The 12098-nt window shown below is 42.8% G+C and overlaps 1 long non-coding RNA gene across 1 annotated transcript in view; it reads right to left on the bottom strand.

Moving 5' to 3' along the window:
* LOC115287831 overlaps nucleotides 1-9326 on the bottom strand; it is a 31068-nt gene extending 21742 nt beyond the window's left edge. Inside the window, exons 1-4 of the long non-coding RNA XR_003906789.1 lie at nucleotides 9021-9326; nucleotides 7177-7230; nucleotides 6718-6835; nucleotides 6469-6604 (exon numbers count right to left, since the gene is read on the bottom strand). This is a non-coding gene — a long non-coding RNA (uncharacterized LOC115287831). The remainder of the gene's footprint in view (nucleotides 1-6468; nucleotides 6605-6717; nucleotides 6836-7176; nucleotides 7231-9020) is intronic.
* Between the last annotated feature and the right edge of the window lie 2772 nt (nucleotides 9327-12098).

Below are 12098 nucleotides of genomic sequence, written 5' to 3'. Positions count from 1 at the left end.
GAAACAGCATCAGCAGACTTTTACCACTAACCTTCAACTTGCAAAAAAAACCCAATATCTGCAAAGCGCAATCCCATGAGGAGTGCCTGGTTCCATTTGACATAGTTTAGGGATGCATGTGCTGCAAGCAATGCGCTGGAAACTGGAAGACATGATCAATAACATTTGCACATGACCCCTCCTGCTACTTTCAAAGAGATGCCAGCCCAGGCTTTCCTGGTGCCCAAAACAACGTGATGCTTTAAATAGTTGGACAGTCGTGGATATGAGGTAACCTCTTTCTCTTGATGGTTCTAGAGTCTCATGTTCATTGCTCTTGCTTTTCATTTCTATGAATGCTTTTCATTTCTGGCTTTTGGGAGTGCTTTAATATTTTTAACTGTCCTTCCTTTACATTCAAATATTGACATCTGGTTAGCTAAGGCTGGCCGCTGTCAGCACGAGTCGGGACGACTTTCTACCGAGTTACCTGATGTCCTTTCATAAGCAGTAGTAAGAGTTTTCATTTTGGCTATGATTCACGATATGCTCACCTTCTCCCTTCATCTCTGTCTCTCTCTGTCTCTCAAAAGCCCACACGTGAACATACAAACATGCACACAAATATACCACATTCCTCTGAACGTAGCAATACACATCTTGAATACACATTCAGAGAAGTCATCTACTGTCTGAATTGATTTTTCTTATTATTCTATTGGCATCAAATCATCCTTATCATTCACAGCTCTTATTTCATTAACGATATGTATTTCCAATTATCTCTATTATGTCTGTTACCAGTGGAAAAAATCATTCTATAATTAATCTAAAATGCATCCATTTTGTGGGGCTATCTCTTACATGAATCTATCTCCATCTAGAAAACTATGCAACATGTGAGTAGAAAGGCATTTAGCAAACACTAATTGCACTGAGTTATTAGAAATTACAGACGAGATCTGCCATCCATATGCCCACAAAATGCGAATTTTCTCGACGTTGTGGGTGTCCGTCGGTCAAAAACTCGCCCAGCCAAACATCCTGGTGTCCTGCTCCCTAGACAAGGGGCTGGATGTTTGTGTCCCCCAAACTCACATTTTGAGACTAACCCTCAGGATGATGGTGTCAGGAGGGGGTTTGGAGAGTGAGGAGGTCACGAACCCTTATGAGGAAACCCGTGCTGAGTCGGAAGAGACGAGGAGTTGGCCAGCTCTCTCCCTACCATGGGAAGACAGAAAGCCATGCTCCCTTAACCAGGAAGAGTCCCTCACAGAGAAGCCAATGTGCTGGTGCCTGATCTTAGACTTCAGTCCCCAAAACTCTGAGAAACAGGTGTGTTGTTGGAGCACCTGGTATATGGAATTTCTTACAGTGACTGAGCTCAGCCACTGCCGATCCTGACCGTTCACCATCACTTTCTTTGGCCCACTCTATCCATCTTGCCCCTCCCAGTGTGTGTCTGAATCACAGGTTACTGTATAAAGTGTTTATTTATTTTGGGAGAGAGACAGCACAAAAGTGAGGAAGAGAGAGAATCTCAAGCAAGAGGGATTGAGCCCTCAACATGGGGCTCAATCCCAGGGCCATGAGATCACGACCTGGACCAAAATCAAGATTTGGATGCTTAACCGACTGAGCCACCCAGGTGCCCCAATTATAGTTTACTTTAAATTCAGCATTCAGGAGCGCCTGGATGGCTCAGTCACTTAAGCGTGCAGCTTCAGCTCAGGTCATGATCTCAAGGTTCGTGGGTTCGAGCCCCAAGTCGGGCTCTGTGCTGACAACTCAGAGCCTGGAGCCTGCTTCACATTCTGTATCTCCCTCTCTCTCTCACCCTCCCCTGCTCGCACTGTCTCTCTCTGTCTCTCAAAAATAAATAAAAGACATAAAAAATAATAAAAATAAAAAATAAATTCAGCGTTCTGATTCTTTCTTCTAAACCAAAGTTTCATTGAAAAAATTAGAGATCATTCTGTTAATTCTTTGAAATAGTGTCCCAACCAACCTAAATCATATTTACAATATTTAATTTGCTATTTTCTTAATGTTGGATAAATATGATTTATTTAATTATTAATGTTTTTTAACTTCTAAGCTCAGAGGCTTAAAAATGATTGTTTATCTCTGCTGGTATTTTTACATCCAGATGGGACCCTGAATGGTCTGCATCCAGAGAATGCTCCCATATATTCAAGAGGCAGATGAATTCGCCTGATGCTTCTCAAAAAGCTATTGATTTGCACTAATGTCTTCTTTATCCATTTTTCATTGTTCAGCAGAAAAAAGTGATAAACACATAGATCTTTTTTAACCAGACAGTTGAGTACTGTGCCACATTCTCTCTCTCTCTCTCTCACACACACACACACACACGATGTACTAGAATCTCAAAGTAAACAAGCACTGGAAACCTGTTTTCTAAACAGATTCCATTCTTTAAGAATCTTTCCAAAATGCGTGTACATGTAACAAAATAACTTCTAGACTGTATTCCATCCCTCCAAATTGCTTCATAAAATTACATTCTAGAGTATTTATTGCAGTTTTAAAGGGAAGTACTGGTCTGGGAATAGAACACAAGAAAATAGAGGCACCTGGGGGACTCAGTCAGTTAAACGTCCGACTTTGGCTCAGGTCACGTGATCTCACGGCTCAAGCGTTGGAGCCCCGCGTCTGGCTCTGTGCCGACAGCTCAGAGCCTGGAGCCTGTTTCAGATTCTGTGTCTCTCTCTCTCTGCTTTCATCCCACTTCTACTCTCTCCCCCCACCTAAGAAATAAATAAACATTGAAAAAATTTAAAAGAATTAAAAAATAGAAAGAAAACAAGAAAATAAAACCAAGCCAAATGTTCATGGAAGCTAGAGAGGGTTCGGGGTGGTAACAATCTTCCTCGGTCACTACCTCCGGGAGGCCTTAGGCTCCTTCTTCGGTGTCGGAAGACCGCAGTGGCCCGGGAGACCATCGGGGCCTCTTACTCCGAGGTCTTCATACGCACATGTAAGTAGGCAGCTTGGAATCGGCGCACATTCATTCATGTGTTTAATCTGACGGGAGGATTCATGCCTAATTGTGTATTTAATGACCGGCTCCCCGAACCGGATGGCACTCTAGGCGGCCAGTGTGCACCATCAGGCACACTGCTGTGTGTCACACCGCCAGGCTGAGCTGCAGCAGCTCAGCGCACCTTTGTTGAATTTGCTGTTTTTAAACACTTGAGTACAATTATGAATATTTGAAATGCATGTTTTAGACTCTCATTGAAAACAAACTGAAGCTTGGATTTACACACACGGCCGCACACCGATAACTGGTTAGTTTTCAAACCAATTCTCTGAAATTCTCTGAAATTCTCTGAAGGCAATGTGTTGTGTTGCGCCCTGAAAGGACATTACTAAAATTAACTAAGGTAATTAGTTGGATTAAGGCACGAAGAAAAGACTATCTGGCGAGCCCAGAAAGTTGGATTTCCCGACCGCGCTTCCTGGAAACTGTACTGATGTGGATTTATTTGTTCCCAGTTTTGACGGTCTTCCGGTCTGCTCTCCAGCGTGCCCTTTCTTGGCCGGAACCCTGGTGTGGGCGACAGGCTTACAAAGGCTGTATGAAGCCCAAGTGCATCGTTCTTTCTGCGCCTGCCAGCAAGCTTCTCTCTCCCACTTTAAAAATATTTTAGTGGTTAAAAAAAGTGAATATGCCAGTGCTTTTAAAGTCATAATCACCATGGTTTCTAAAGAGGTAAAGCGTCGCCCTTTCCAGAAGGTTCTATTAATCCAAACATAAAGTTGTTAGATTTGTGTCTGGCATTTTGCTTTGTGATGTCAGCTGGGAAGTGCTCCCCAAAGACGTCCATGAAGCCGGAGATGCTACGTTGTGGGGCTGCCAGGACTTTCCCTGTGTGATTCAGCCAAGGGTCCTGAGGCGGGGCAAGCGTCCTGCCTTACCCAGGAGGCTCCGGGTGTACTTCCACGAGAGCAGAGAAGAGGCGGCGGAGGGAGTTTTGACCATGGAGAAGGCTGTGTGTGATGACAGAGGCAGAGACTGGAGTGATGCTCTTGGAGATGAACAGTGGGCATCGTGCCAAGGACTCTAGGCGGCCACAGAAACTGGAAAAAGCTAAAAAGTAGGCTCTCATCTAGAGCTTCCAGACAAAGCGCAGCCCAGGAAGATCACTTTGGGGCTTCTAGCCTGTAGAACTAGGAGGGAACCCAATGGCTGTGTTCTCTGCCAAGCGCCCGGCCGTTTGTGACAGCAGCTGTAGGCATGCGCACACCGAGCAAGCTCTGCCTGCCCCACTCCATTCCCAGGCCGAAGTAGTATTGCACCGCGTGCATGCACTGCAGTTTGTCTTTCAAAATGTGATGGCTTTTGGGTTATGAAAGATCCCTGGTCCCAGGGATAAAGGTGCTGTGTACACCCAGAGATAGGCTGTCTTCTATGGTAAGATGTGTTCATTTCTCCTGGGCAAATGCTGAGGGGTGTGATTCCCAGATCACATGATAATTTATGTGTGTAAGAAACTATTAAAATATCTTCCCAAAACAACTGCATCATTTCACATTTTAATAAATCATGTGTGCATCCCAGTGGCTTTTACCTCAATTTAAGGCAGTTTACCTCAATTCCGGTTTCTCCTTTTCCAAATTTTAACCATTTTTGTGTTTGTGCAGAGGCATCTAATTTGCACTTCATAGGACTTATAAGTGTGTAAAGTGCTGCTTTTATAGCTATAAAATCTACAAAACCAGTAGGTTTGATTTCACGGGCAGTGCCTAGAGGGTCATGGGTGACAGTCAGCTTGTAGAAGACTGCATGCCATGGCCATGAAGACAGCGGTTGGCAAACAGTAGGTATTTAATTAGGACAAGTTTGTTTCTCTTGCTTTTGGAAAATGATCTGCATTGCTGATGTCATGTTACAAATCACAACATACTTACTCCAGTGACATTTACTTTAATTCTATGAAATGAAAATTTTCACTTTACTCCTATATCAAGAAAAGTTATAGCAGAAACTTTATAAGATTCTGTTCACCTTTAATATTGTAACTGATTGAACTGCAGAATCTGATGCTCTCCTAGATTAACTTTAAGCAGATAAAAGGTATACGTTTAATTTCCAAAACTAATACTAAAACCAGGAAATCGCTCCGAAATATGGCTATGTATTATACTCTGATGTCTTCAGCATTTTCTGTGCGCCACACATTGAACTAAACACGTGTATGCATACAGTTCTTTAACCTTTGTGCAAACCAGTGAGATACAGTTACATAGTGTCAACATGAGGCTGACAAGGACACCAATGTTTAGAGCAGCGTCTTGCCTGATATCACAAAACTCGTGAAATACCAGGATTCTGATTTGAGAACATTGAAAACCATATAACCACATTACTACAGATGTACATATAAAGAAGGCTTTGGGGCCACCTGAGTGGCTCAGTCTGACTTCAACTCATGTCATGATCTCACCGCTTGCGGATTCAAGCCCCCATCGGGCTCTGTGCTGACAGCTCAGAGCCTGGAGCTGCTTCAGATTCTGTGTCTCTCCCTTTCTCGGCCCCTCCCCTGCTCATGCTCTGTCTCTCTCTGTTTCTCAATAATAAACAAATGTTTAAAATATATATGTGTGTCTCACACACACACACACACACACACACACACACACATATATATATAAAGAAAGAAGGTTTTGCTATTCATAAATTTCATGGTGATTTCAACATGGCTGTGGGCAGGGGCACTAGTTAGGCTGAAGGAGCAGAACAGGAATTCATGAGGCCGCACCCCAAGCTGCAAGAAGAAAACAGAGCCAAGGCTGTGAAGACAAACAGCAACGCCAGTAGGAAGGTGTCAAAGGCGGGTCAGTCTCTTAGGGGCAGAGTAAGATCTGAACCGTGAGATCACGACCTGAGCTGAAGTCAGATGCTTAAGTGACTGAGCCACCCAAGCGCCCTTAAATATATTGTTAATTAGCTTATGACTTTAACAAGTATTACAGAGTTACCACCGTGCTGCATTTCTGAGCCCCAAGAACACTGCTGATAATGTGCACCCACCTCGCTGGTAGTTTTTGGAAGAGGTTGGGAAGAGCAGAAAGCCAACTTTCATGCTCTGTGCTATTGCTGCTATTTTTAGTACCTTGTTGTTTCCACAACTAGTGTCATAAAACCACAGATTTTGATGTTAGCAGTGTTATTGTTCGCCCTCATCAAACTGATGCCTGATGAATTTGAGACACAGAGGGCACAGCAAGGTGCTTGAAGTCATACAGATATTCCATGGGAGAGCCAAGAAAAGAACTCGATTCCCTTCACGTGTCGGTCACACAACATCCACTGTTGCTACATCTCTCTATTACTTCGGTGTAGACAGTCCTTGGCCTCATACGTCCCACTAGTGTGTAAAGCAAACAACAAAAGAAAGAAACGCACATACAGATTGGGGACTCAGAGAAGATTTGGGAGATTTTAAAAATATCACGCACCTTCTGTCATGGCTATGCTCACACTTAGACAAGCAGCAGAGTTTGCAGACTTTTGTTTTGTTTGCAGAATAATTATCCTAGCACGGGTCCAAAAACAAGCCGTGTCAATAAGAGGGAGCATACAAGCATGTCGGGGCTGAAAAACACGAAGCAGCGATGTGAGGTTCCCGATTGCCAAGTCACACCTGAAAGCAGAAATAACGAACCAAAGGAAAAGTGATAAAGGAGAAAAGGAAATTAAGTGAGTACCTAAGTGATCGTAACGTGGCTTCTTGGAAAAGTTATTGTTGATGTTTGTATTTAGTCGTGGTTACTGATCCAGCCTTCTACCAGTTTCAAAGCAGAGAAATCCACAGAGGACAGACTCCTGTAATAAAGTCACATAAATAACTGCGGACAATTTATATCTGAAGAATCTGGGAGGAGAGAGGCCATAGTTTTCACTGGGGTAAATACTGGAACCCACCACACACAGAGAGAAAGGGACCCAAATCAAAAACATGAAAGCTAGTGACGATAAGGATAGAAACCGCTGGCCACCGCAGGCTGTGAGTTCAGCAACTCTGCACCCGGCGGTCCCACGGAGCCCTGTGACCTCCCTCAGAAAGGCCCAGTGTTCCGGAATTCAGGTAGAATTGGCCTTTTGGTATTCACAAGGTGAATTAGAAGAGTAGGTATCTGTGTTCAGCTCCACCAGCACGAACTTACAGGATAAGACTACCGAACACCACATGGTGATTACTTTGGAGAAGCACATTTGACCTGAAAAACACAAATGGGCAAGTTTTATCACTAAAATGGATTTCAGCACTGTTCTGCTAATGCCTGATTCCCATGAGACACAGGCTGCTAGGGTCGCCTCCGTGAGCAGCCCCAGGGGGGCTGGACGAATAGTCGATGGCTCTCCCTCTCGAGGAGAGAGCTTCAGATCTGGGGAGGACCCATCCCATAAATGATGGTAAATCTGAGCCCTTGAGTGTGGAGAAAAAAAGAAATGCAAACCAGGAAGAAATTATAAGAACAGTGAAAATTATAAAGACAAACATGGAACATGTGAAGGATGTATGGAGAAAGATACATAGTCATAAGCATAAAAATGTCTCCATACATTACACACAGATAAGAATAATCCACATGTCACTGGTCATGTGTGACAGGGTATGTTGGTAGTGTTTTTTCTGTGCAAACATGATAGTCCATACAGGCAGGTGTGCACTACCGTCCAAAGATGTAGCCTGTTCTCTGAAGTTAAACTGTCAGGGGCACCTGGGGGGCTCAGTCTGTTAAGCATTCGATTCTTGGTCATATCAAGACCAAGAGGGGTGCCAGGGTGGCTCAGTTGGTTGAGCATCTGGCTTCGGCTCAGGTCATGATCTCATGGTTCGTGGGTTCAAGCCCCGCATCAGACTCTGTGCTGACAGTTAGCTCAGAGCCTGGAGCCTGATTCAGATTCTGTATCTCCCTCTCTCTCTGACCCTCCCCTGCTTGCACTCTCTCTCTGTCTCTCAAAAATAAATAAAAAACATTAAAAAAATTTAAAAAAAGACCAAGAGTCATATCCAACTCAGGTCATATCTCACAGTTTCCTGGGTTTGAGCCCCGCATCAGGATTTGTGCTAACAGCATGGAGCCTGCTTGGGATTCTCTCTCTCCCTCCTTCTCGCTTGCATTCTCTCTGCCCCTCCCTCACTCATGCAGTATCTCTCTTTCCAAATAAATAAACTTTAAAAAATTAGAAAAAATTAAATTACATTAAATCAAACCATCAGAAGTCTTTATAGTGAACTGACAGCAATAGAGCTTTTATTGGATTCTTAAATAAAACAATAGGTATCAATTAAAAGCGTTGTGTTTCTGTTTCTACCGCCCTCCTCTGGCTGAGTGACAGTGTTTGGGGGGAATAGTGGCCCAGGGAAGCAGGGACTTTGCTCTTCTGTTCATGCCTCCATTCCCAGCAGCCGCTCAGTACGTAGGTGTTGAGTAATAAATGAAGGGCGTGGTGGTAGCTGGTGGACAGGCGCACATTTTCATTCGGCTCTTTAAGAGTTTGGTGCCTCTGGCTGATCACTCTTCACTGTGGATTTTCACTTTACACACGAGTCTGGTGGTCTCTGCCGCGTGGCATGTCTCAATTCCAGCAGAGGGGATGTGGCTAATGACTACACGGGAAATGATACCATTTGGGACTCCGACTACTGATAATGGTTACAAACGTGTCCTTCGAAATAACATGCATTAAAAATTTCAGCAACCATACATAGTATCCCCCAGAAAAAAATAGAGCCTGGGAAGGCCTTTTTCAGGTCACTACAACTCATGTTAAGCGTTTACTCAGGTTGGATAATTAACCAAAGTTCTGGGTTTGTCACCCATTTGTCAACTAACGTTTGGGGCTATAAGGCTCACTCAAAGGCAGAAAGAATGATGTCATTTATTAAGCACTGGCTGAGTTTTCTTTTCTTGCCTCTGAGTTGCTGAGGTTGGTGCTGTGTACCTTCTTAGCAACTGTACATGACTGTTACTGAATGCCGGGAAGCAGAGAGAACACGTACCTGGAAACTCAACCCAGCAAAGGGGACTCTGTCCTGCTAGTGGTGGGCTGTGCCGAGCTGAAGGAGAAGCCCTTGGAATAAAGGTTCAGCTGGAGAAGAGAGAGGAGACTTCATTCTAATAGAAACTCGAAGTTCTCAGCAATCATTCTCCACGTAGAACATTCTCGTGGGTCACCCGGAGGCAGCATTCAGAGACATGTCCTGTTTCTCCCAGCTGTGCCTGGTTTGGTGCCTTGACCATTTCAAGCTGATGCTGCAGAGGCATTTAGGGAATAGAGGAACAGGGGAAATTTCTGCCTTGGCCCAGGCCCCTGATGTTGCCATGGGCCTTTGTGACATCACACACAGGAGGTGGTGCTAGGAGATGAGTTATGGCTGCTCCAAATGTGACGTCCTCAAGGTCCTGAATGTGCTTGTGTGTGAGGAAACACCTTATTTCCAACCATCTGGTCCATGAGCTCCACATATATCTTATTAGAAACACGTGGTTAAAGTGATTTTTAAATAGCCACAGATGACCTGGATGTGTGTATCACATGACATTTCTTCCCCCACCACCAAAAAAGTCATTAATAACACTTGGCTGAAAATGTCATATTTTCTGAATCCCTGTACAGGCGGGACCCTCAGTGTGCTTACTCACAGGAGCAGGATTTGTCAAGAATATGTAGCTTGTGTCCCGAAATCCAATATTTTCATGACATTTCCACACTTTCAGAGGTCACTGAGACAGAAACTTAAATATTGGTTAATCAAATAAGGTTAGTTTGACAGGACCAGTTAATGGATGCCGAAAATGAAAACTGTTTCCAAGCCCTGGGTGACCTGTGCACACGTTGTGGAAATGATTTAGAGAAACATAATTTCCAACAGCTACTTTACAGGAACAAGCTCATTGAGAAGCAAGCAGCCAAGTCCTGGTTCCTTTTTGTTAACTGTCATCAGCAAAACACCTACAGGCAAGATCTAAACGAGGGAGAGAGGAGAAGACAGGAGAAAACAGGTCAGTGGTCTGTGTGAGCCAACATTGACCTCAGTGGGAATATCAGCAAGAAAACTTCATCAAGGCGTTCGTAAGGACGGACGCCAGAAGTTCAGAGACTGACTTCAACGTTCTGTCTGCTTTGGAGCCATTGCAAGTGCATGTCTCAGAAGATGGAGGTTTCCCTTGGACTTGAGTAGGTGTTGATTCTCTGCGCTTTGTATTTAGTTTTACTTTGATCAATAAGTAGCCTCTTTCTGACTTTGGCGTCAAGAGTCAACATCTCTGAGGAGAGGCTGGATCTCTTGAACAAGCGTGATGTAAAGGCTGTTGAGCCCAAATGTAAGCTCTTGACACACTCTGTGCAAACGTCCCAGTTTATCCATGAAATCACAATAGGGACTTTGGTGAATATTTATCAATAAGAAGTGTTCAAATCTACCATTACCTAAGTAATCTTAGGAGGTGAATATTTGCACCCTTCTTGTTTTAAAGACTGGAAAACTGAGGCTAAAAATACTCAAGAAAGGTTCAAGGACATCTGCATGATTCGACCTGTAGGCAATTCCTAACCATTCAAAATATTGTGATGAGCGAGGAGGTATGAAACAACGTTTGCACTTCTAGGCAATTATAAATAGGAACCTACAACATCAAAGTAATATGGCAATTGGAGGCATCTCAAAAATGGGATCATTCTCAGTTTTAGGTGAAATAGCTATGATTTCCTTAGGAAAGATATTGCAATAACTCTCGAGAGGATTCTCAGGTCATTAAGACAGACTCTCACTTATATGCTACATACTTATTTCTTATTTGGATTTTTGTGATAAAAGTAAATTCACATTTTAACTGTGTAAATAAACACAACTCTGATGAGTTATTCTTCGTCATACATATGAAAGAGTTTTTTCTGTTAAAGAAAAGTGGCTGATCAAAATCTTTGTTCTTTAATCTCATGCTCTGTAGTGGTAACAACCAAGAAACATTCATAACGCCCGAGACAGTCCAACCTTTCCAGAGAAGTGTACTTGGGAACTGAAATTAATAAACGTGTGGGTATTAAGCTATATCAGAGTGGTCCCATAGCAACACCTCAATAACACATTTACTACGGTCTTATCCAGAAGATGTCTTAGTAACCATGTAATAGTGAAGAGCAAAATTCACAAGAAAATGTAAAACAAAATGTAAATGCCCACGTAATACTAGGCAGTGTATTCTCTCTCCTGTGGCAATTTTGGAGGGAAGTTCTGGATAAAATGTCCATTACCAAGAGCAAGGATAAACAAGCAATTTCCCTCTACTGATTAGGAAGAAAAAATACATCATATTCTTCATCACCTGGAGCTGGTAATATAGTTGTTAGCAGATGTTTCGTGGTTCTAATTGAATCCATTTCGGTTTGGCTGTCCGTATTTTTTTTTTTTGATACTCAAGAAATTTTGAGAAAGTTTTAAAGAAGATATAAAAATAACCAAAAGTAAAAAGGTTTGTGAGCCAGTGTTTCTCTAAATTAGTGGTTAGTCCCAAAGACCAGCTTTGGGCCACCCACTCCTTGCTGATTTGTATGAAGGATGCCCAGAGACAGCAAGAGGGTTTCCTTGGTTGTGTTCCTCATGTGTAACTACAGTTTCCTCGCTTCTGTGAGGAAATGCAATAGTCTGAGACAACAGCCCACCCAAATATGGTTACAGTCCGCAAAGCTTGCTGTGTGTGATCTCTTACCTCCCAGGGGCTCCAAATATTGATGGTCTTTTTTTCTTTTTTTTGCAAAACGCAAATATATATAAATAGAATCTCCCTTATAGTAACATTTAACAAATAATACATTTTACAAGAATAATTTTCTTATTAATTTAATTACAAAGAAAAATATATCTACTTTGTCCATGAAATACGAAAATTTCTAGGTCTCTTGAAATTTTGGTAATGGCAGATGCAACTGTATGCTTTTGCAGTTAAATCTGTTCTGTCTATTATGTTAAATTAATTCTAGAAACACGTCTTATCCAGCTTAAAATAAAATGCATTTAGGTAAGTACATTCAAAGAGAGAATCATGTCATGAAACATCAAGAGAAAAGGGTGAAATTG

The sequence above is a fragment of the Suricata suricatta genome, chromosome 1, assembly GCF_006229205.1.
Source record: "Suricata suricatta isolate VVHF042 chromosome 1, meerkat_22Aug2017_6uvM2_HiC, whole genome shotgun sequence".
NCBI classification, from domain to species: domain Eukaryota; kingdom Metazoa; phylum Chordata; class Mammalia; order Carnivora; family Herpestidae; genus Suricata; species Suricata suricatta.
The sequence above is the reverse complement of the archived record's forward strand: the minus strand, read 5'-3'. Positions and strand labels throughout refer to the sequence as shown.